A 24,700-nucleotide genomic window follows, 5' to 3' on the forward strand; every position below is an offset into this window, starting at 1 on the left:
TAGCCATCATGGCAAGTAGTCATTGATAGCTTTATTCTCCATGTATTTATCTAATCCTCTTTTAAAGCCATCCAAGTCAGTGGCCATCACTGCCTCCTGTGGGAGCAAATTCCACATTTTAACTGTGTGCTGGTAAAGAATTAACTTTATGTAGCCATTCCCCTGGCGCCTTTCAAAACATCAACTATTATGTACAGGGAGAGGAGGAATCAAAACATACTGTCTTTTTAGCAGCAAGGATGGAGAGAGGCTGCAATCCCATACCTACTTCCCAAAACCTAATGGAATGGCTGATGATGGCAACTGAGGAAGGAATGCTCTGGGGCTCCCCTGTCACCTGTGAACTTCCTCAGCCAACATTAAGCACCTTTAAAAGCTTGTGTAAATGGGTATTATAGGGCCACAGATGTCCCATAGTCATAGTTAAGGATGAGTTGGCTGGATCACATGCCACCATTATAATGAGAAGAGGGTGGGGGACAGTAGGTTTTACAGCTTATTGTTAAAAATGGTTCAGCAGACTCATTTTGAAACTTGGCAGAAAAAGAAAGGTAACTCTGAGGATGGCCCATCTTTTATGAGTGTTCCATCACAATCTTTAAGTCACAAGCAGAAGCCAAATTTGAGTGTTTATAAATTGAGCCACAGAAAGGGAGATCCCCTTAGATCTCTTTTTAAAATGTTCGGAAGTAGGAATGATCTGTCAGTTTTGGTTCTCTCAGTTTCTCATTTTTCCAGTCTTAATTCAGTTCTCTACATATCTGCAGCAAACCATAAAGATTCTAGTGTGCATTTCTCCTAATAAACACATTCTTGTAGGCAATTTTGATTAATGTACACGTAATGTACACAAGCCATTTCTCATCATATAACGCATTTTTGCATGTTATTTTCACTAATGTATTCGTTGTTATCCACACTTTCCCCAATATATGCATTTTTGCAAGCATTGCTTAATTGGAGAACTATACAGTAAAATTTGAATAAGTGCAAATTTTGAAGAATGGCTATGTTTCTGTTCTCATATTGTTTCGTAAAGTGTGGATTTGATAGAAGGGGTTTGAAATGTGAACAGAATCAAATTTCTCACCCATCCCTACTCTGAAGGGTATCTTATTAAAATTAATACCAAAATCCTGGATTCCCCCCCCCTCTGTTTCTTCTAAAGAAATATGGGGGGGGGAATGATGAAGTGTTTTAACGCACTCATGGAATGTAATGCACAAGATTTCAACAAAGACTACAACAACATTTTTACTGTGGTCAACCAACTATTAAAGAATACACAACTGCATAAATACATAATCACAAAATCAAAAGAGCAAAGGTGAAGATTAAGAGCTATCAGCCACTGGATATCTAAGAGATATTACTACATTCAGAGATATTGCTACCTGTTCAGTAATGAATGTATCGCACCCTCCAAGAAAACAAATCTCAGAAAATTCTTTAAGGATTGGCCGGGAAATGACCTCATAAGGGGGTAGATTATATATTCTCTGACCCCTTGATAAAATCCACAGTAAAAAAAAAGGGAAATAGTTTTGAGTTCCAGCTGATTACAAGGGCAGCACCTACCCTTGATAGGAACGTTAGCATATCTGCCCTCTAACATCTTTGAAGGTAAAATGTTAAAAAAACAACAGCTCCTATACATAGGTATTGTTAAAAAGTCTAAGTATGGCTTATATTGGTTAGAGGCAGACCAAGATTTCAGTTATGACTAAATATCACAGCATAAAGATACAAATGAAGCCAGTGGATGAGAAATGACGTCTTTAAACAAGAATGTTGCAAATACAGACAATTTGGAAGAACAATACCTAATAAACCCATTGCTGACAAAGAACCTTAGGACTTTAATCATCAAATCCACTTACAAAGTTGGTTGTAACTTACAATACCCCTTGAGTATTTCTCATTGTATACATTCATTACATTTATTCCCATTGTTCAAATAGTGTCCTGCTCCCCCTCTTTGATTTTGTTCAGTGGCCTGCATGGATTAATATAATGCATACTGTGTATAGTGGATGCATATAGTGGTCTGCATAACACATTCCATGTTCTCCTAGTGCATATAAAACTAACGAGCTAGTAAAAAGTACAGGTTGTATCCAATCTAGGGCTAAGTTAAAGTCACTTAGCAATATACTTGCTCTTCTGGCAAAATGTTTTGTGCCAGCGGAAAATTGTTGCATAAGAGAATGCATAAGCAGGTTGCTGATAATTTTGTTGCACAATACATTGCGCAAACTGTTGTACAATGAATTTCTGCTAACTCAATTGTTATTTATTAGATTTCTCACCCACTCTTCACCATAAGGTCCCAGGGTGGGTTACAACAAATTAAAATTCAGTATCAAAAACTGTTTAAAACAAATTACAGTCAAGCAGTAGGATGGGTCCTCAGCATACAGTGGGAACTATACAATGAAGGGTCCAGGCAGACCTTTGTGGGGAGGGAATTCCACAGCTTAGGGGCTGCACAGAGGATGTCCTTTCCCAGTTACACACTCCCCCCAAATGTCTGAGGACATCCTGAAGCCCGACTGGAATGGATCCAAATAATCCGCTTCATCCAAGTGTGTCTGTAACTGAGTAGCCACCACTCGCTCGATCACCTTGCCCAAGAATGGTAAATTGGAAATTGGGCAAAAGTTGTTCAACTCTTGGGGATCCAAGGAGGACTTTTTCAGAATGGGCTTTATTATTGCCTCCTTCAGGGCTAATGGCATTGCACCCTCTTCCAAGGAAGCATTCACCACTGCCTTGATCCCTTCGCTCAATTTCTCTTTACAGCTCACAATGAGCCATGTAGGGCAAGGGTCAAGCAAGCACGTGGTTGGCCTCACATTAGAGAGCACCTTGTCCACTTCCTCAGAGGGAAGGGGCTGAAACCGATCCCACCGGACCGGAATGCAATTGGCCAGCTCTGGCCCACTACCTGTGTCCACGGCGTACGGAATCGTGGTCTTCAGGCGCTTGATTTTATCAGCAAAGTGCTTGGCAAATTTGTCACAGGAGGCTTTAGAATGTTCCAAGGGTTCCTGTGCAACCGGACCGACCAGGCTTTGGACCACTTGGAACAACCTCCTGGGACAACACTCTGCAGACGCAATGGAGGCAGCAAAGAATTCTCTCTTCGTTGCCTTCGTTGCCACTTGATAGGCAGCTATTGCTGCTCTAACAAGTGTCCGATCGCCGTCAGAACGAGATTTCCGCCACCGGCGCTCTAGTCGTCTCACCTCCTGCCTCAGGCCCCGTAAGCGTGGTGTATACCAGGGTGCAATCTGAGTTCTATTCAGTGGTAGAGGACGTTTTGGAGCCACCCAGTCTATTGCCCTGGTGATCTCCCTATTCCACTCCGTCACCAGGGTTTCGACTGGGTGACTTTCTGACAGCTCCACATCTCCCAGCGCATTCAGGAATCCTTTTGGCTCCATCAGGCGTCTGGGGTGGACCATCTTAATGGGTCCCTTACCCCTGCGGAGGGTATGTGGCAGTGAGAAGTCCATGTTCACCAGATAGTGATCTGACCATGACACGGGGTTCAAAGAAACAGCCCCCATTTTCAGAGCACTTCCTTCCCCTCCCGAGACAAACACAAGGTCGAGAGCATGACCGGCTACATGGGTGGGTCCAAAATTACAAAGGTGCAGTTCCCAGGAAGTCATGGTTTCCATGAAATCCCGAGGAGCTCCTATGAGAGCAGCCTCGGCATGCAGGTTAAAATCCCCCAAGACTAAGAGGTCAGGGGAGAGAACCCGCACGCTCGAGACGACCTCGAGCACCTCGGTCAGGGAGTCATTTGTGTAGCGGGGTGGGCGGTACACAAGAAGAATCCCTAAACTGCCCTTAGGGCCCAACCTCCAGTACATGCAGTCAACAAACTTGGTCTCGTGGAGAGGGAGTCTGGCAAAACTCAAGGACTCCCGATAAATGACTGCCACTCCCCCTCCCCGCCTACCAATCCTTGGCTGCTGTGCATATCGGAAACCCGCTGGACACATGGCCTCAAGCACAGGCGCTGCCGCTGCATCCAGCCAGGTCTCTGTAATGCACACCAGGTCTGCATGCTCATCCATGATCATGTCATGGATGAGCGATGTTTTTTGCACCACAGACCTGGCGTTACACAACAGCAGTCGAAGATTGGGTGGAGTCGTACATCTCCCAGTTGTCTTCTGGTGGTGCGCAGGCCCGGAACAGGGGATGGATATTATGCATCTATCCCTTGTTCCCCTAAGCTGGCATGGCCTGCGCCTCGTACCCCTCCAGCATCTGCCGCCTAGCCTCTCGATAACGTAGCCATCCGCCCTCCCCACAAGAACCTTCTCTGCCAAGCACATGCCTCCCTCCCGCCGAGACTACCCACCAACAGAACCCTATAATGTCTGGATTGATGCTATGTTTACCAGCCTTCATCCAGTCCATTAGTGATTCAACACTCCCACTGCTTCATCTGATTCTAATGAAAAGTAGAAACAGAATTGAGGGTCATCTACATACTGATGATGCCTCACTCCAAATATCTACATGACCTTTCCCGGTGGTTTCCTGTAAATCTTAAGAGAAAATGCCACAAGCAGTTGACCATTATGAATTGAACCACTATAGTACAGTACCTCTAAACAGTTTATCTAGAAGGTATCAAAGCTGCTTAGAGGTCCCTAGAGGTCCACTATCTCCCCAGCACAGCTCATCCATAATTTTTGTGCCAAAAGTAGGTGATAGCCAGTAGCAGCATATTTCTCCGAGCCACTGAGTTGGTTCTCCTTCCGATCCTGATTTTTTTCATGTAGTGGTGTAAAATGGGGCCACATTTGCATTATACATTTAAAGGACTATGCTTTGAAGCCCTAATCCCCTCACAGAGCTACAATTCCCAGAGTTCTCTGGATGTAAGAACATAAGAACATAAGAATAGCCTGCTGGATCAGGCCAGTGGCCCATCTAGTCCAGCATCCTGTTCTCACAGTGGCCAACCAGGTGCCTGGGGGAAGCCCGCAAGCAGGAGTTCTTTGAGGAGATTCTCTGTACCCTTAACAAGCTGAAGTTCTCAGGATTCTTTGGGGAATCCATGATTGTTACAGTGGTATCATAGCCCTTTAAATGTATAGTGTAGATGTGGCCTGAATTTGGGTGGAGCCCCAAATTCAACATAGAAATGAGGATGTCTTTTTGGAAGGAAAAAAATAACTTGCAGTCTCACTTGGAATAGGACAGGTTAGGTTGCGCCCTTGTCTCTTCTTTTCAATACCCCCCTCAGTAACAACTAAAGGTCTAAATGTACACTAGTCAGGCAACAACATTGCATGCACAATTCATGATTGTCATTTCTAACCTGAAATGCTTTAGAGTTAATATTTAAATTATTAGTATTAAAAGGGGGGAAGTACAAAGAAAAAAAAACATTTTCAATCCCACTTTCACATTTCTTTAGATCTTAACCTGACATTAATGAGCAAATGCGTACGGTGATGATGAGCTGCCTGTAGGATAAAATGGCTCATATACTATGTTGATAAGTTAAGATGAAAGAAACTCCAGGACAAAGACACTACGGTATTGTGAAGATACATTGAAATTCCAAAATATTTGTATTCGTCAACAAAACAAGAAATGCCCATGACAAAAATATAGAAAGAAATGCACTTGTCACTTTTCTTTTTGAGTGTATAATACATATTCTGTATATATTAATGCATTACTTCATTATGATTCCTAGCAGTCATTTACTATATACGATATGTGAACACTATATACATATTTTTCCCATCTGGCCCCTGGCGCACGCTTTTAGTTCCCACTGATAATCAAGTGCAGCCTCAAGCATGCACTGAAGGACAAAGATTAACCTATATAAAGCAGAAGAAAGCCCTGAAAAGAACAAAGTTATCTGAGATCATCATAACAATGTTATGCAGGATATCATATAATACAGTCTGTGGCACCCTAAGGATCATGAATTACCCCATTCAAGGAAAAGGCTGCCTTTCAGTAGAAGCTCTGTTATCCCAAACCTTGCCTACATAGAAAATGTTCATTATCCTCATTCACTGGCTCCTGTCCCCATTTTCCCTAGCAACTTACATAGGACTGCAATCCCATATGCACTTCCTTAAAACTAAATCCTGTTTAACTCAATGGGACTTGCCACCAAGTACATAGGCATGGGATTGGAACTCTTGCATGTAAAAATAACAATTTTATTCATCCAAAGTTCCCAAGAGCACTAGAGCCTATTCATTATTAAACAAGTTCAAGGTTCTAGTTTTGGCGTACAAAGCCCTATACAGCTCGGGACCAGGATACCTGAAAGACCGTCTTACTCCTTATATACCCAGTTGATCACTGCGCTCTGCAGGTGAGGGTCTCTTGCAGATACCATCTTATCAGGAGGTTCATTCTGCACAATATAGGAAATGGACCTTTAGTGTGGCCAGCACCTACCCTGTGGAATTCTCTCCCTTTGAATATTAGGCAAGCGCCATCTCTGCTATCTTTTCAGCGCCTTTTGAAGACTTTCCTCTTTCAACAAGCCTTTTAAGTTGAGACCCAGTCTGCATCTGTGTCAGAATTGTTTAATATGTTTTTTAATAATGTTTTTAACCCATTTTTAAAGTTGGTTTTTTTAATGTTTTTAATGCTGTTTTGTTTTAATGTATTTTAAGATCGGTTTTTATGATGTTTTAAAGTGTTTTACTGCTTTGTTTGCCGCCCTGGGCTCCTGCTGGGAGGAAGGGTGGGATACAAATTAAATAAATAAATAAATAATAAAGACAAAAAAACAAAAAACCACCAATTTTCTCCAGGATATGAAGAATGATTATGCAGAACTAAATCAAAGAAAGAGATAGGCGCTCTCAGATTCTGAAAGTCACTCAGCAGCACCCAAGTCTTTTTTGGAACCCTTGATACATATACATTTAATGGACACTCTAATGTCTGGCTTTCAGACATGAGAATAATTTGAAACAGCTGCTCATCTTAGAAGTCAGAAATAATCCCTAATAACAAAGGCTGCAAGTGTTCTAAATCAGATGTCTTTCAACAGCAGATACATCAGAATTTTCTCCAAGTGAGCTGGCTGGCGCATAACAAGAAATGGGCCATGCAGAGACACAAGGTACTTGGCATTTCTGACATCTCTGCTACTGATATAATGTGTGAAGGACAGACCCGCAGACCTTACATGCAGTGCATTCCATCTGCGGAAGCAAAGAGTTCTGTAACATGGGAGTTCCCTTCTCAGCCCAAGGAAAAGCAGGTTTAAAGAGAAAGGACCATTTGGTGCCATCCATACCTTAACATACTTAGCTGAATCACCACAGAGAAGCAAAACGCTTGTGATGTGTCAGACTCAATGTGTCATAGGAAGCTGCTGTATACTGAGACAGATCATCTGTCCCTCTAGCTCAGTACTGTCTACACTGATTGGCAATGGCTCTGCAGGTTTCAAGTAGGAGTCTCTCCCAGCCCTCCCTGGAGATGCTGGGGGTTGACCCTGGGACCTTCTGCATGCAAGGCAGATGCTCTACCACTGAGCTATGGCCCTTCCCCTATGGTTGATAAGCATTAAGGTGCATTCAACAAGCAGTACCATCTTGGGTAAAGACAGGGGAGAAATTAAATTCAGTTCACATTTAAAGGGGAATCTACTTTTTTCACACTTTCTGAAACAACACAAGAACTGAAACACATCCATCCTTCAAAGCTTGCATGTCTCAAAATTTTGCGATGCGCTTCTCCAGCCAAGTAATGTGTACAAAAATGCACATAGTGGGTTGAAGTGTGCATAAAACTGCAAATATGGATGAAAATAACATGCCAAAATGCATTCTACTAGGAGAAATAGATTTACAAAAAAATATGTATATGTGCCAAAATCACATACAAACATGCGTATATTAGGGAAATTATGCACCAAAATGCCGATGAAAATGCCGATGAGTCCTTTTTTAATCAAAAGATAAATAAATCACAGACTGATGTAGAAATGTGGAGAACTGGCCTTAAACCTGAGAAAAAAATGAGAAACAGAGAAGCCAAAATTGACAGATTTATCCATCCCTAATCTTGGGTGAGAAAAAATGCAACAAGAAGCAATTCAAGCATTGATTTACAGTCAAACTGAAATTTGGTTTTACTGGAACTGGGTTGCACAATTTCATCCTTTGCTGAGACGTTACATAAAGGGGTTGACACAACTCCAACATTGCACCAGTTGGAGACATTTCTTCCTCCCAAATCAAGACACACCCTGAGAGAGATCAAGGAAACAATAATTCCTCCCCGCAATTGTCTACACCCTCCAGCAGAACTGTTGGAATATGGTGTAAGTGCAATTGGCTTTCATTGCCATCCAAGATGGTGATGGCATTGTTCATTCAGTGCATCTAAAGCTTACCAATGTCTGAATCTGAGACATTCACTTCTACCTTTATTTTCTCCTCTGGACATTCTATTGATGTTAAGAGGGGACTTCACGTACAACAACTCAGGAAACGAATGGGGGGGGGAAGGAGAGGAGAGGAGAGTTCTATTGGCAGCCAGAAGCACATATGAATCTCATTTCTATCTTTTCTTCCACTCTGAATGAGCTCAGCTTTTGACACAGAAGGTGTCAGCCACTGTAATCAAATGTAAAGAGGCAACTGATGCTATATATTCACTGCTCCAGAAGGAAGGAGAGGGGGAGGTAGGATATTCACAATACATTCACAATACCTGTAAACCCATTGTAGTTTAGCACTGAGTCCTAGAATTCAGCACTGACCGACCTGTTTGCAAGGAAAATGCCATTGTGAATGATACTTCCTGAATGATATGGTGTGCACCTATAATTGACATCTATTTCTGTCTTTCAACAATTCAGATCTCCAAACTGGTGTCCTGACTAAACACAATGGCAATCTGAGAAACATCCCGGCTTTTAAGTGTGATGAGTAGAAACTTGAAGAGGGAAAAAGAGGAAGGCTTGCCGCTCTTCCCTCATAATTGCAACTGAAAACTGATTTACATAAGAGAATGAATGATGCTGACACACCATCCATCTTGCTGCTTCCCCTTCTGAGCCTCAGACAAGCTCAGGTGGCCAAATTCAAATGACCCACAATGCCATTTTTGTAACCAAGAAGCCATGAAAGTCATCATTGTGTAAAGGACTCTAAGAGAAGATGGCAGGGGAAGTTAATTTAAAAAGAAAAAAAGAAAAGAAAAAGCTTGGAAGACTTTTGAGAAAAGGGTAGGAACATAGGAAGTTGCCTTACAAAGAGTCAGGCCCAATGGTCTATCTAGTTCAGTACTGTCTACACTGACTAGATACGAGTCTCCACGGGTTTCAGGCAGAGGTTTCTCCCACCCTTACCTGGAGATGCTGGGGCTTGGACCTGGGGCCTCCTCCATCACTGAGCTATAACCCTTCCCATAATGAGTAGAGGCTTCATCATCCTAAACAGAGGGCTTGCAGCAGTTCCTGTATCTGGTGCTGCCCTTTTCAAGAAATATAGACATCTGACGCACCACACCGCATGGAGCACAGAAAATGTCTCAGATGGTGTTATTTTGGTTCACGATTTGATTCTGATAGGTCTGCCTTGCAGATGTTTTAGATTACAATTCCCATCAGACCCAGCCACCTGGTTCAGGTGGATGGGAACTGTAATCCAAAACATCTGCAAGGCACCAGGTCGGCAAAAGCTGAGCTAGGTAATGCTTTGGGTCTACAGGTGACAGCACTCCATCTTTAGACCTCTTTTGATTAGCGAAGCAAAACATCTTCAGTGTCTATCAAGGCTGGGTCAAGGCCATGGGCAAAGGCATGTCAGTCCAGATCTGAAATATGCATTTTCCAATCCAGACAGTTCCTCAAATCAAATGTTGGAGCTGAGAACAGGAAGAATGTCTAGCTGGCCAAAGTAGCAGTATTACAGTGTACTGACTTTTTACATTTTGGTTGTTGTTTTACTATTTTGTTTTGTTTAAATTGCTTTTGTTTAAATTGGTATTTTGTAAACCACTGTTGGACTCTGACTGGATGAAGGATGATTTAAAAGTTATACAAATTTAATAAACAAATAAAATAAAAATAAAAATTGAATGAATGAACGAACTAATGAATGAATAGTGAAATGCTACTGATTAAAGATGGGAGGATCTGTTGGTTCTGATTCACTCAGTTTCTCAGTTTTCAATCTGAAATTCAGTTCTCTCCATTTCTGGAGCAACTTTTTAAAAAGCAAAATTCCTCATGAAATTTCTTCCACATTTTAGTGTGCATTTCTCATAATAAACATATTTTTGTAGGCAGGTTTGAGTTAATATATGCAGTCGAGTTTCCCGTACTTGGGGAAATCGCAGGGGTCAGCACACCCACAGTGCAATGGATGAGCCTCACCCTGGGAAAACCTCCTTCATGATCAAGGTGACTCCCCTGCCAGGTAAGTATTATATATGCATTTTTACACGCAATCTATCCAAATATAATGCATGTTTGTATGTTGTTTTCACTAACATATTCATTTTTATGCATACTTTTCCCTAACATAGGCAGTTTTGTAAACAATGTTTGGTTAGAGAACTGCACCAGAACATTCAGATAAGTGTGATTTTCAAAGGATGGGTATGTTGTGGGTCTCATATTGTTTCAGAAAGTGAAAAAATGATAAATGCAGCTTGATTTATTGAATTGAATTTCTCCTCCATTCCTACTACTGACCAGACAATGTTGGAAAGTTTGTCAGCTAAGTCAGGTATCATATTTCTAGCCATCATGGCTGATGGGCGATGGGAGTTAGAGTCCAACAACCTCTGGAAGGCCATAGGTGCCTTATCCCTGAGCTAATGCATATGCCACATCAACAAAGGGGACAGGTCTAGCTTTTGCACATTTATTTGTATTTCTCATTCATAGACTATTTCAAATGTTTTTTCCCTTGTAAGTAATAGTTTCCATCCCTTGCTTCATCAGTAGGTTAACTGATGGCTCCGCGCTAACATTCCTCCTCACTCTAGTCTGGTATTTCACATGCCTCTGTTTATTTACTATACATTATATTTAAAGCTTTCTAGCAATGCATACTAAGTTGTCACATCCTCTTTACTATTTACGCATCTGTCAATCAAAATGTAAAGCACCAAATAAAAACATTATGTTATATGATATGTTATACAGGGTTTTTTTTTCTGTGCTGCCTTTCAGCCAAAAAGATGCTGGGCAGAGCAATACAACTCAGGGGAAGCCAACGTAAGTTGTGCTGGAGCAAAAGAAGCCGGTGTAAAGTTCCGCTGCATCCACTTGCCATTCAGGAGCCTCTGGAGTGGCTGAACACTGGCTCAGTTGGGAGCTGTGCGGAGGGACCAGAAAGTAAAAGCCTGCTCTCCCAAATACCCCTACCGGGGAGTAAGCCCTCTCCACTGACTTCTATTGTAATTATTTTTTTAGACCGACTTTTTCCCCAGTGTAACTTGTGCCTGGATTGGGAGCTGCAGGAGCACTCTGAACATGAGTTGGATGTGGCCTAAGTCCCCTCACCTCAGCTCCTCCACTGACACACTCCTGACATGTCCCTTTTTGGGGCCTTATGCCGGCTCCACTTGAGCCGGTCTCGGCTGAACCAGCTGAGTCCTGACACGGCTGAAACCCAGCTGAGCTAGGTTGAGAGACTTACACCAGCGTAGCCCAGCTGAGCTGGGACCCAGGCAGCTCAGCTGGAGATCCACCACATCTAAGTCCCCTCAACCCGGCATTAATGCAAGTTGGATTGCACCCTCAGTTAAAGAAATTAACTTGTTTTGAGTTACAAGGTTGAGAAGGGGAAAAAATGCTTGACAGAGAATTCCCACTTACTTGAATGGGTGCTCAAAACACAGAGCATGTGTAAGATTCAGCCCTGAGCTGTTAATGCCTGGAACCTTCATAATTATTGAGTGTGCAATACAGGGGATTGTAACAAGCCTCTTTTGCGAGCTGCCCTGGGCATGTTCTCTGAGCCACATCGAGCACTAAGTTTAAACGAAACTGCTCCCAAGTTTCCTAAATGGTTTAATAAAACATATACTGACTGTAATATTCAGTTTATAGTAGAAAACTATCGCCCCTTGGTTTGAAAAATGACCTCTAGTTGGCAATTTTACTCTCAGCTTCATAGATTATAGTCCACTGTTGGTCATTTACTCAGTCCACAGAGCAATACTTTTCCATAACAAGCTCAAACAGCAATCAGTATTTGGAGGCTGCTCCACAAGCAGAGGATAATGCGCCACAACACATTCTATTATGCAACTAAACAAAAGGAGTAACAACCTGGTGACACTGACAAAGAGAAAAAAGGAATCCTTATTCCCTCAATGCTGAGACATCCGGCAAAGGCGGAGGGGGGAGGGGGACAACGTGGAGAATAATTTCTTTGTATTTTTGCAGATTTCTGTTGCCTTTAATGTGTTCAATCCAAAATAAAAAGTCATTAATTTAATTCTCTTTTCACTAATGACATTTGGCTTTGTATCATCTTAAGTCTATTCTTTTTTTAATACACTATAGCAAAAGCTAGATCCTATTAGAGCTGATCAAATTTCAGGAAATTAGTGAGATACCCTAAAGTTATACAATCTCAGTCGTAACAATGGATTCAGGGCTCAGTGTTGAAAAGGCACTGTTAGAGACTACTCATCTGTCTTTGAAAAGAGAAGACATTAGAGTCTGGGGCTGATGTTTCAGATCTGCCATCTGCATAGTTTATCCCCCCCCCCAAGTATCAATGCCAGAATCCAACTCTGAAAAATCAGGTTAAGAGATATCTAATACAGCAGATATACGCACATACAGTTAATTCTTAGAACCATACATTTGGAGGATCCAAATTCTATTTCTGACTGTTGGGTAATCTTAAAAAAAGTTGTGCAAGCAAAGCCCGCTAAATACACAACTGCAATATAACAGTAGGTTGCCCTCTCTAGCTACACCCACAGGCAGACTGGTGCTTCCAAGCAAAAGATGCACACAGGAAGCTACATTTTATGAAGTCAAACCAACTCTTTGTCTAGACCAGAATCATCTACACCAGGGGTGGAGAATTTTTTTCAGGCCAAAGGCACATTATCCTAATGGAAATCTGTTGGGGGCTGCATTCCAGTAATGGGTGGGGCTGGACATTACCCAATCACACCTTAACACACAAAAAATAGCACACATATACAGCTACTTCCCAAGGAAACAGGGCTATATATTCAAGCTCTCCACCATCCTTTATCTGTCCCAACTACAAAAGGCAAAAAGAACTTTGTATTCCCCACTGAAGTATGCAAATAAGGTCAATGCACAGCTGAACTGCAAGTCCTGTGTACAACTATTAAAAGCTTCAAAATGCAATTGCATCCCAAAAACTGCATGCATGCAGTTGCAAAATGCATGGACTACTTTTTGCATATTTGCAAGGAACACATGTCTGCAGAGACATTCTCCCTCAAGTCTGATGTTCTTGCAGCAGACCTTCTTGGAGAATTAGGAGTTGCATTTTTCATACTTTGCAGAACATTCAAACCTTTTCCCTTCCCTTCTGAATTGCTGATGCTCCCGAAGGTACCCAGAGGGCTGAATGAAACCCGGGTGTAGGGTTCATCAGGCTGCAGGCTGGAGATTCCACACTGACTGGCAGCAGCTCTCCTTACTTTCAGACAAGATTCTATCGAGTCCCACCTGGAGATTCTGGAGACTGAACCTTCTGTAGGTGCTCTGCCATCAAACTACACCCTGTCATTGTATAGCTGCTTGCCATTTCAGTCCTTGCATTTGCATTTGCAGTGTGCAGTTGCTAAAATGAGGGGCCTAGCAGGTTCCCCCCCCAAAAAAAACAGGTAGGTCAAAAGGAAAATGTGAAGGTATAACTTGATAAAGGTGAAAAAGATATACATTACGAATCAAACCAGTACTTTTGCTTATACCATAGACAGGATTTACTGTGTCAACGCTGAATAAATGGGGGGCTAGGAACCTTTTGTTTGCTCTGTCTAAAACACCATATCTAGGTCTTCAGTTTAAGGTATTTGACTTGCATGTCTGATTCAAGTTTCACCCCAAAGTCATTTAAGAAGTTTGGAGTATAGGGTGGTTCCGTATTTCTAGCACAAGAGGATGACCCTTTATGTGAAAATTCAGCACTGGATTTACATGCTTCCCTCATTAATACTATTGGGCAAATTGGACGATACAATTTTATGATTTAGGAAAAGAGCCTTTTAGTTTGAGAAGTAGCAATTTCCTTTTTAAAAAGTATATTTCATTTTTAAAGCAATAAAAATGGCATATATGTTCCATACCATAATGGATTAATTAAGGAATATTATGTTTATCCTAAGTCCTGACCAAGTTGTACATCTTCATAACTCACTCATAAAAATTAATGCATTTTCCAACACTCCACAATGATATATCACCTATTTTTGCCATACCTGTTCAGAATAAATTGTTCCAAATTGGATTATTCTGAGGCACAGTGAGGAGTATTAAGAAAATGACTTTGTTATTTTATAAATTTATGGAGCCGTGCACCAAAATCTTAATCTTCTCACTGTGTGTTGAACTGTTAAGTTACTCCCATTATTATGCAAGCATGGTGTTATTGACATACTTATTTTTTCTCCAAATCTAATACAATGCACACACACACACACACACATTCTCTTCACCAAGCTTTGTCGTCTTTGTCATAATCTTTTATTTTAAAATATTTATTTGCTATTGACCATTCATGCAGACAGTACAAAAATATGCATGCACTGTCTCATTAAACCCTCAAAATTCCAAATTGATAGGCAAAAAAAATCCCCCAAATAATAATGTACAGATGTTCCTTATTTAAATTAGCTGTTTGGCATTTAATGCTGCCAATCTCATATGTGATCAAGTTTGTGAATTTCCCAGGTATTCTTCATTTTACAGCAGGGTATTTATACTCCACTTGGATGAGCATTCCAGATGATTGAAACAGATAATTGTTCAATAAACAGCAAATGTTAGGTGGCCGGGGTTATCTAAGGGCTTCAAACGGCCAGTTGTATTTTTATTATTCATTAACAGCATCCTTTTCTTCTGGTGCTAATATTAGTTCCTCCCTTTTGTACTTTAATCTACAATATCACCTCAAACGTAATTTGCTTCCAGTTTTCATCTGCAAAGCAATCCTATTCTCAAATATAAAATAGAAATCTTCCTCTCAAATCTCTTCACAGACAGAATCTCTAACCAATTCACTATATTGTATGAGCATAGCCGAGATGTTCACTTTATTTTATTTATTTATTTATTGTATTTATATACCACCCCATAGCCGAAGCTCTCTGGGCGGTTTACAGTAACTAAAAACACTAAAAACAAATATACAAATTTAAAAAACATCTTCTAAAAACAATTTAAAACACAATTTAAACAATTTAAAACAATTTAAAAATATATGCTAAAATGCCTGGGAGAAAAGTCTTGAGCTGGCGCCAAAAACATAACAGTGATGGCGCCAAGCGCACTTCGTCAGGGAGATCATTCCATAATTTGGGGGCCACCACTGAGAAGGCCCACTCCTTTGTTGCCACCCTCCGAGCTTCCCTCGGAGTAGGCACCTGTAGGAGGGCCTTAGATGTTGAGCGTAGTGTATGGGTGGGTTTGTATCAGGAGAGGCGTTCCATCAGGTATTGTGGTCCCAAGCCATGTAAGGCTTTATAGGTTAAAACCAGCACCTTGAATCAAGCTCAGAAACATACAGGCAGCCAATGCAAGCGTTTGGCGCGTTTCCTCTTGTTTCCAACACGGTCAAGAACAGGCAGCTGGCTTAGGACAGTAGCACAGTTAGATAACTAACAAGGGCCCATCTTTCGATAGTAATATATATCCCTTCCCTTCTTTCATAATGCAGCATATCAGCCCAGCTGTGTTTGTGGACACCTCTGCTCACTCTGATGAGATTTTCTGCACAGTGATCTGGACTCCAGCTTAGTTCTCGATCAAGTCATTAGGCCTTGCTACAAGATAACATGATCACCAGTGGCGGCTGGTGGCTTCATGTCAGTGGGGCAGTGGAATCCACTCTGGGATTTAGTCCAAACTTCAAGGAAATTTCAAGGTGTGCTTCGCCTTGGACAGCTCCATGAAAGTTCACACTAAAACCCACTGCCCCACTGACACCAGCCACCACTGATGATCTCACCCTGGAGCAGGGCTGAGAAACCTCAGGCCTACAGGCCAAATGGGGGCACTCAAAGCCTCTTTATTTGAGTCTTGGGACTCTTCCCAGTTCATACCCCCCTCTTCCTTGAGGATTTTTGCCTGGCAAGAACATGTCCTTGAATACCTTGAACTCCAATAAACCTTCTTGCCTGCCTGGATGGAGGAGAGAGGGTGTGTGCAAGTGTGTGTCAAAACTATCCCACTGTATAAAGGTAAAAATAACACCTCCTACCTTTGTCTCTTGCCCCACCCACCACTGGCATGTGACACACACCCAAAATGCCCTGAAGGGGATGTGGCCCATAGGCTGAAAAGGGTTCCCCATGCATGTTACAAGCAACCTGAGACAGTGTGTGTGTGTGAGGGGGTGTGACAGACAGAAAGGCAATCTATTCTGCTGATTCCTTCTCTAAAATTTGTTTTTGCGGGGTTTGCTCCTCCCCTTCCTCCCTTCTCCTCCATCCTACCCAGATTTGCTGGATTTGACTCTGATTCACTGGTGTGTTTACTTCCATTATGTTTAATATGGAAATGCAGCTTAGAGCTTCTCATAGCCCAGCTTAGAGATTACACAGGAGTCTGCATCTCAGCATGGCATAACTAGGCATGATTACTCAAAATTTAGACGTTGTTGCAGCAATTAGACACACCCCTTGAGAACTTTTCAATAGGTCCAAGGTGAGCACTTTCTACTCGTGTGGGCAAGGTTTCACTGGATGGGACTGCATGGTCAAGTGAGCACTCCTCCTAGTTGGAAACGTTGGGGCTATCTGTGCATGCTGGCACAGCAGTTGGCACATCCTGGGCAACGGCAATGGTGACACTTCCTCGAGATCCATCTCAGACACTGACTCGGCTTGAGCCCTTGATTCCTCCCCCTCTAGAGGAGGCAGTGGAGGCTGACGCGGGGTGGAGAAGGAGCTGGCTCCTGATCAGACATCATTTCCTCTGCTGTAAATGGAGCTAAAGGGGTGGAGCTGTCATTGTCAAAAGTGCCAAAACCACCTGCTTCAGTATCTCCCTGTTGAAAGCCCTCTCCTGGGTTCCTTTCTATCTCTTGCCCCTCCTGCTCACTCCAGGAACACTCCATGGGACTCATTGTACCTCTTTGTAGTAACAAACCTTAAGCTTCATTATTCTTTCAACTGCCAGTCTCAACAGACCAGTTATTTCTGCACTCTGCTGCAACAGATCCTTATGATGGGAAGGGCTCCTAGAGTCCCATGAGCCACTGAGCATGCAAGCATGGGGGGGCAGTGTGCTTCAGGCTGTATGACATCCATTGCCATTGGGGAATTGGACTTTCTCTGCTGATTCCCTCCCTTTTTCTGGTAAGCAGCACAATATGGGGAACAGGACAGGGAGTGGGATGGAGAGTACCCCATTCATAACATGAATGCTGTAGCATGGACCGACATCTCCAGGTCCTATAGCACCATGATGTGGTGTAGCAAGGCCTAAAGGCATCTATGTGTTTAATCTGGATCCATTTCAAAGAGGCTTCAGGTTCACAAACTTTTGGGATCAGTTCTGAAATGGATGCAGATTAGACACTTGGGTGCCTCCAGGCCTTACTGCATCATTTCAAATGTCCATTTCCACCTCTCAAAAAGTTTTGGGAGCTGTTCTGATTTGGATCTGCCTGGGCCAAGACCAAAAATCTATTGCACCAACATCTTCTACCCAACATCCCAATAACTGTACATATTGGCTTATGCAATGATATCTGAAATGACTCTGGAGTTTCTGGGTTGTATTCGACTGAGTCCTACTCATAGTAAACCCATTTATATGAATGAACCGAAGTTAGCCATTAATTTCAACAGGTCCGCTCTGAGTAGGAGTAGCACTGAATACCACTATATGCACGTAACCCTTATACTTGAAGGATATCTCCCTTCCAGAAAGGGAATAAGAAACTCCTACACATTCAGACCTAGAACATGCAATTTGGTCTATGAATTCTGACAACAGAAGAAAAGAGATGGCTGGGTGAGTTCAGTGGTGGCTGGTGGCTCCATGTCAATGGGACTGTGGAACCCGCTCTAAGTTTTAGTCTGAACATTCAAGGAATTCCTTGAAAATTAGATTAAAACCTGGAGTGGATTCCACTGACATGGAGCTACCAGCCACCACTGGGTGATGTAGCACAACTGATGGCAAATGGTTCCCCAGAGTATTTCTTTCAACATATACATTACAGTTTACATGTTCTGTTTTGTTTGCTTGATATTTCTGCATCCCACCATCCACACTCAAATGCACAGCTATTGTTAGCTATTAATTTATACAGCAATGCCTTTAGGGACAGGAAGTCTGGAAATATATTCAAAATAGTATATAGGTTTCTATATTTTGTTAAATCTGAAATGCAATCCAACAAAAACAGCTTTCATCTTCCTTAGCATGCATAGCCAACAGTCTCTGCCTACAACTCAAGTTATCATTGTTTCCGTTGTATAAAATGAACTGACCCAGAAAACTAAAAGGATAAGGAGCCATATTTGCTTGGCTTATTCCGTAGCCAAAAGTTCACAAGCAACACAGTTGGTGTATCACATAGCAACCACTTGATGCCTATTATTAAAATACAGCTGTTGCTGGGGGGGGGGAGAAGCAGCAGCCTTGTCTCTCACACATTGAAAAGTGTGTCTTTTAGGGTTTATATATCAATCCTTGTCATTTTCCCCAAGATCAGATTTGAGATGATCAGTTATTTATGCAATTCTCACAGATAAATAAACCTTCCTCATATAAGACACTGGCCCTTCACAGGAGGTTGATGTCAGAGTTGAGTGTCACTAGGATTGGTTTGTAACTCCATGTTAACTGGAAACAGCTAGCTATTATCTGATGCAAAAGCCATAGGGAGACTTGGGGAAAATTCCATTTCTAATATTTGTCATGAATACCTCCCACCTGCAGATTTTTAAAAAAATCATTATTTATTTATTAAATTTATTTCCCGCCCTTCCTCCCAGTAAGAGGAAGTAAAATCTTTATTTTTTCTTAAAACTATCTGCAGCTGAGGTCACCTCCACACCATACATTTAAAGCACATCGCTTTCCCTCAAAGAATCCTGAGAACTGTAGTTGACCCCTCACTGGAGATGAGATCCATTAGCCGGTGCCAGTTGAAAAGCATTCAGTTAATCTAACAGGCTGGTATCAATTCGTGCTTGTTCTTTGCCCACAAGCCACTGCTATTATGGTTGTTGTTGTTATATCCCACCCTTCCTCCCAGAAGGAGCCCAGAGCGATCTGGTTTCCCTCCCCCCTCAGAAAAAAGATTGATATTAATGTTGAAAATTCTGTACCAAAACTGAATTGGGCGGAATTCTAGCACAACCCCACCCCTCACAGAGCTACAATTCAGCATCCTTAACAAGCGACAGTTCCCAGGATTCTTTGAGGGAAGCCTTTAAATGGATGGTATGGATTTGATCTGAGTCTGAACCAACTCAGTCCTGCAAGGTGCTTACAACTGTAGTCACATTCAGCAATGCAAATATACACGTTATACTTATTCAGAGACGGATAATAACCAAACGTTTCATCATCATCATCATCTGGCGTGCCCTTCACCAGCAGGACCCAAGGCAGGTTACAAAAGCAATTAAAGCAAATTACATTCACAATAATAGGGTGAATCCTGAAAATATACATCTAAAGTGCCAAAGGCCAGGGTAAAGAGGTGCATCTTTAGCATTCACTAAAAATTGTACCGCGAAGATGCCAGGCGCATCTCTGTAGGGAGGGAATTCCATAACTTAGGGGCTGCCATAGAAAATGCCTTCTTCTGTCCATACCCTGAACCTCTGAGGCTGGTGGAACTACAAAGAATCCCTCCTCTGCTGATTTTAACCCATGAGAAGATCTGTAGAGAAGGAGGCGGTCTCTCAGATATTTGCGGCCTAAGTGATTTAGGGCTTTATACAGAAGCATATGTACCTTATAATGGGCCCAAAACAAACTGGCCACCAATGCAACTGATTTAAAATGGGGGTTATATGAGATATAAAAGAAACCACAGCCAGTAATCTGGACACTGTGTTTTGAACAAATTGAAGTTTCTGCATCATCTTCAAGGGCAGCTCCACGTGCATCGTGTTTCAATAATCCATTCTGGAAGTTACTAGAGCATGGTAACTGTTCCAAGGAGTCTCCGTCCAAAGGCAGCCATAGCTGGCAAACCAACTTAGGCTGGAAACAAGCACTCCTAGCCATTGAGCCACCAAGGTCACCTGTGCCTCAAGTGGCAATGTTGGATCCAGGAGTACCCCCAAGCTATGAATCTGCTCCTTCAGGGGAGTGCCACGCCATCCAGAACAGGCCATCTTCCCATCTCCTGCACTTAAGAACCTGGAATACATAACACCTCTGTCTTTTCAGGAGTCAGTTTCAGTGTATTGGCCCACATCCAGCCCATCACTGCCTCCAAAGACCTGTACCTAGCACCTCAACCTCCACTCCCAATTCAGAGATAGAAATAGAGAGATACAGGTGGGTATCATCTGCGTATTAATGACACTTTGCTCCAAAAGTCCTGATAACAGCTCCCAGCAGCTTCATATAGATGTTGAATAGCATTGGGGGGGGCAGAATGGAACCTTGTGGGACATCACAGGAAAGCTCCTTTGGTGTAAAACAGTAGCCTCCCATAACTACTTTCTGCCAAACTGGAGCCGACATACTCTTCCCTAGAAGACCCCCTTCTATCACCCCGGTTGCAAGGCACCTGACTAGAGATATGCAAGACTCTTAAGAAAATAAGAAGAGCGCTGATGGATCAGGCCAGTGGTACATCCAGTCCATCTTTCTGTTCTCAGTGGCCAACCAAGTGCCTATGGGAAGCATGCAAGCAGGGCCCAAGCACAATACTACTCTCCATTCCTGCAGTTCTTTTCACTTTCTTCAAAACTCCTATAGATGTTTTACATGAGCAGGACCCGTGCCTTGATGTTAACAGTGTGGCATGGAAAAGACTGGTGTGGTAGGCAGCACTTTTGAAGAAAATCACTACTGATGATGGAATTTAGGGCAGACTTTGAACATGAAATATCAAGCAAAGCTCAAAATGGATATTAAGAAACAACAGACACAGAAGAAAAGGAAGATATATGATACCCCAGTGGTATGCAGCATCCTACATGATATACATGAGTGTTTCATTTGAAAATCTCTCATTTACAGTAATTGTTCCATTACATGTCATGTTGGAAATGATTAGCTAAATCTTCTCTCTATGATTGTTACACAAGGGTGCACACAGGTAGGTGTGCAACATTTTCCTTTTGTCTGCTATATCATTCCAGGACAAAGAGGTTCTTCATATGACTTTCTTAACTAACAGTGAATTACTTGATGTGATCCATGCAGAAAGGCACCTAAAATAAAGAGCAAGTGCCTCATTTTTTAAAGAACTGAAAAATGTAAATGTCTATAATGTTTCCAGAGAACCTCTCTGAAAGTCTCAACCTACCTCAATAAGGACATTTGCTCTGTCTCCATCTTCTGTGAAAGCAGACTAAAGTGATGGACAGCTGTCTCCCAAATCAGAAGTGACGTAGATGATGGTCTGGAAGGTGCAGAATGCAAAACAGGAATTTGGAAGTGGAAAAGTTGTTCTGATGATGAGGAAGTAAGTAGAGGGATGTTTCCAACCCTAATGAAAAAAGGAACAGGGACAGAGGTGAAGTGTGCATTCCATAATCATTCTGTTTACCTTTATGAAGACCTCATAGGGATTCTTATTTTTAATCCACACTTCAATACAAATAACCATAACCATGAAGTTTACACAGACAAGGAGCTTTTTTATACTATCTTCCAGGCCGTTGTGGCTTCTAATTCAACAAGGGAATTTAAACATACTACCTATGGCTATCAAGTGATCACTCATACCACCAGCCCAAAGGCTCATTGCATCTATTAATTGGTACTCTTTATACTTTTCAGTTGTGGCTCCCAACCTGTGGAATAGACTCCCCAGTGAGGTCCACCTGGTGCCTTTACTGACATCTTTTCAGTGCTAAGTAAAGACTTACATATTTTCTCAGTCATTTGATAGACTGAGATGATGTGGTCTGTTATTAATATGCTGCCCAAGCATCCTGTGGCTGCATGGGAGTGTGGTTGTTCTATTGTTTTGTTTTTACCGTATGAAATATTTGTTTTTGTTTTTACCATTGTTGTAAGTCACTTGGAGACCTTTGGGTATCAAACAACTAATAAAGATCACTACTACTACTGCTACTACTACTACTACTACTACTACTACCACCACTACTGAGAACACATATTTTATTTTTGCAAATCAACAGTGTGCAATGCTCTAGGTGGGGTGGGTTCCATCTCAATCCTTTTCAGCTAGGCATAATTGTTTGTTCTAACCATCCCATTTCCTTTTCCCCCAGAGCTTGGAAAAGTTACTTTTTTTGAACTACAACTCCCATCAGCCCAATCCAGTGGCCATGTTGGCTGGGGCTGATGGGAGTTGTAGTTTTAAAAAGTAACTTTTCCAAGCTCTGTTTTCCCCCACCCCTGCCACTTCAAGCACTGCCTGTATGAAAGGTGGCCTCTTTAATTTCTGTCTGTGGGTTATATGCATGTAACATGAAATCGCTGTAAGTGGATTTGTTTCTACACATATCACATCTTTCATGAGGCCTAACAAACATGAACAGCATAATGTGGTAATGAGTAAGACTATATTTTAGATCTTGGCATGTTGGACTTGGGCTGAATAACGTTTATCTATAAACAGGGCATTGGGTCTTTGCAAGATGAGCTACCATAATATCCTGTTGGTTCCTTTGACCCTTCTTTCTGCAGTGAAGTACTGCCATTCTGCAAAAAAACATATACACACAGATAGGGATGACATCCATTGGCAGGTGCCAGTTTGAAAGTATTCCGTCAACCTAACAGACTAGTATCAATTCAAGTTTGTTCTGTATACGATAGCCATTGCTTTTACCAATCCATGCCTTTTTTTGCTCTGAAAAATATTGATATTTTGAAGGAAATATCTCTATTTTAAAGGAAAATTTATAAGGGAGGTCAGGGTTCGAATCCCCATACAGCCATGAAACTCACTGGGTGACCTTGACCCAGTCATTGCCTTTCAGCCCCAGAGGAAGGCAATGGTAAACCACCTCTGAATACCGCTTATCATGAAAACCCTATTCATAGGGTCACCATAAGTCGGGATTGACTTGAAGGTACTCCATTTCCATTTCATCATTTTTACAATCAATGTTTTGGAGGTGGATTTTTTTAAAAAAATAAGACACAAGAGTGGCTGTATACTATAGTCAGCATGGATTTTTTCACATTCCGCAATGTTAAACTGAAAATACCCCATGTCCTTCTGATCCTTCCCATAAGCTCATTTGAAACAAAACTTTACAAAATATATAGTCCTGAACTTAGAAATACTTGCTTAGCAACTCTCTAAATTTTCATAGCAATACACAAGACAGTCAGAGAGAATCAAGAGTTCAAAGTGCAAAGAGAGAGCCTTGTTGGACATTTCTCTGTCAGAGTTCTCATAATTTGTTGAAATTAATTAAAAATCAGCCGTGTTCACACAGTACCTATAATTTTAGTACTGACCTTGCCCCATACTCTGACCTTCATCTTCTGCAGTTTAAAGGTTTAAAAAATGCCTGGCTGACTTTTAATTAATTTAAGAAATTTAACATTAAACTCAATGATAAGCCTGGGCATGCTCAGTAAGAACCAATTGTCAGTGTTCTAAAAGCCAGACTCCCAGCTGCTGGGCTTGCCTAATCAGGGGCCACACCTACACCAGACTTTTATTTCACTGTAGACACTCATGGCTTCCCCACAGAATCCTGGGAAGTGTAGTTTGTGAAGGGTGCTGAGAGGAGACACCTATTCCCCTGACAGAGCTCCAGTGGCCAGACTGGTTTAACAGTCAGCCACTCCGAATGAAGCTTTGTGAGGGGAACAGGGCGTCTCCTAGCAACTCTCAGCACCCTTCACTAACTACACTTCCCAGGATTCCTTGGGGAAAGCCACTACTGTGTAAAGTGGAGTAAAGGTCTGGTGTGGATATGGCCAGGGACATTTTGTTTTGTTTTGATTGTACATATTTTTGGGCAGGGACTTGTTTTTATTGTTTTATTGATGAACAATACCAATAATGTCTCCATGAGTCGTAATTGACTTGAAGGTACATAACAACAACAACAATAATACTGCTTTCTATCAGTTAAGCAAGAAGATAAGGAACAAGAAGGCAAAAGTGAAACAAAAGACATGAACAAGGGGTAAGTCTTTGTGTGTCAGATGGGTAAGGAGTCAGAGTACCAGGTCACAGGAACTGGTGTTCTGGGTTGATTTTTTCTAGTAAAAGCATCCCAAAAAAGCATTTCCTATCTCACTATTTGTGCAAGAATATATTTCATTTTTTCAAGAGATCAGTTCTATGAGCTCCCCTATCCCAGCCTT

At 41.9% G+C, this 24,700-nt stretch overlaps 1 long non-coding RNA gene and 1 pseudogene across 2 annotated transcripts in view; both read right to left on the reverse strand.

Annotated features, from left to right (window-relative positions):
* LOC133369409 (uncharacterized) overlaps positions 1-21,881 on the reverse strand; it is a 75,033-nt gene extending 53,152 nt beyond the window's left edge. Inside the window, exon 1 of one of the 2 annotated variants that reach the window (XR_009758880.1) lies at positions 21,705-21,881. This is a non-coding gene — a long non-coding RNA (uncharacterized LOC133369409). Of the gene's footprint in view, positions 1-9,373; positions 9,455-21,704 lie in introns of those variants that run through there. The other variant, XR_009758881.1, reaches the window with a different exon arrangement.
* LOC133369456 (U1 spliceosomal RNA) lies at positions 10,322-10,453 on the reverse strand (annotated as a pseudogene).
* Positions 21,882-24,700: the final 2,819 nt, after the last annotated feature.

The sequence above is a fragment of the Rhineura floridana genome, chromosome 13 (genome assembly GCF_030035675.1).
Source record: "Rhineura floridana isolate rRhiFlo1 chromosome 13, rRhiFlo1.hap2, whole genome shotgun sequence".
Lineage (NCBI taxonomy): Eukaryota > Metazoa > Chordata > Lepidosauria > Squamata > Rhineuridae > Rhineura > Rhineura floridana.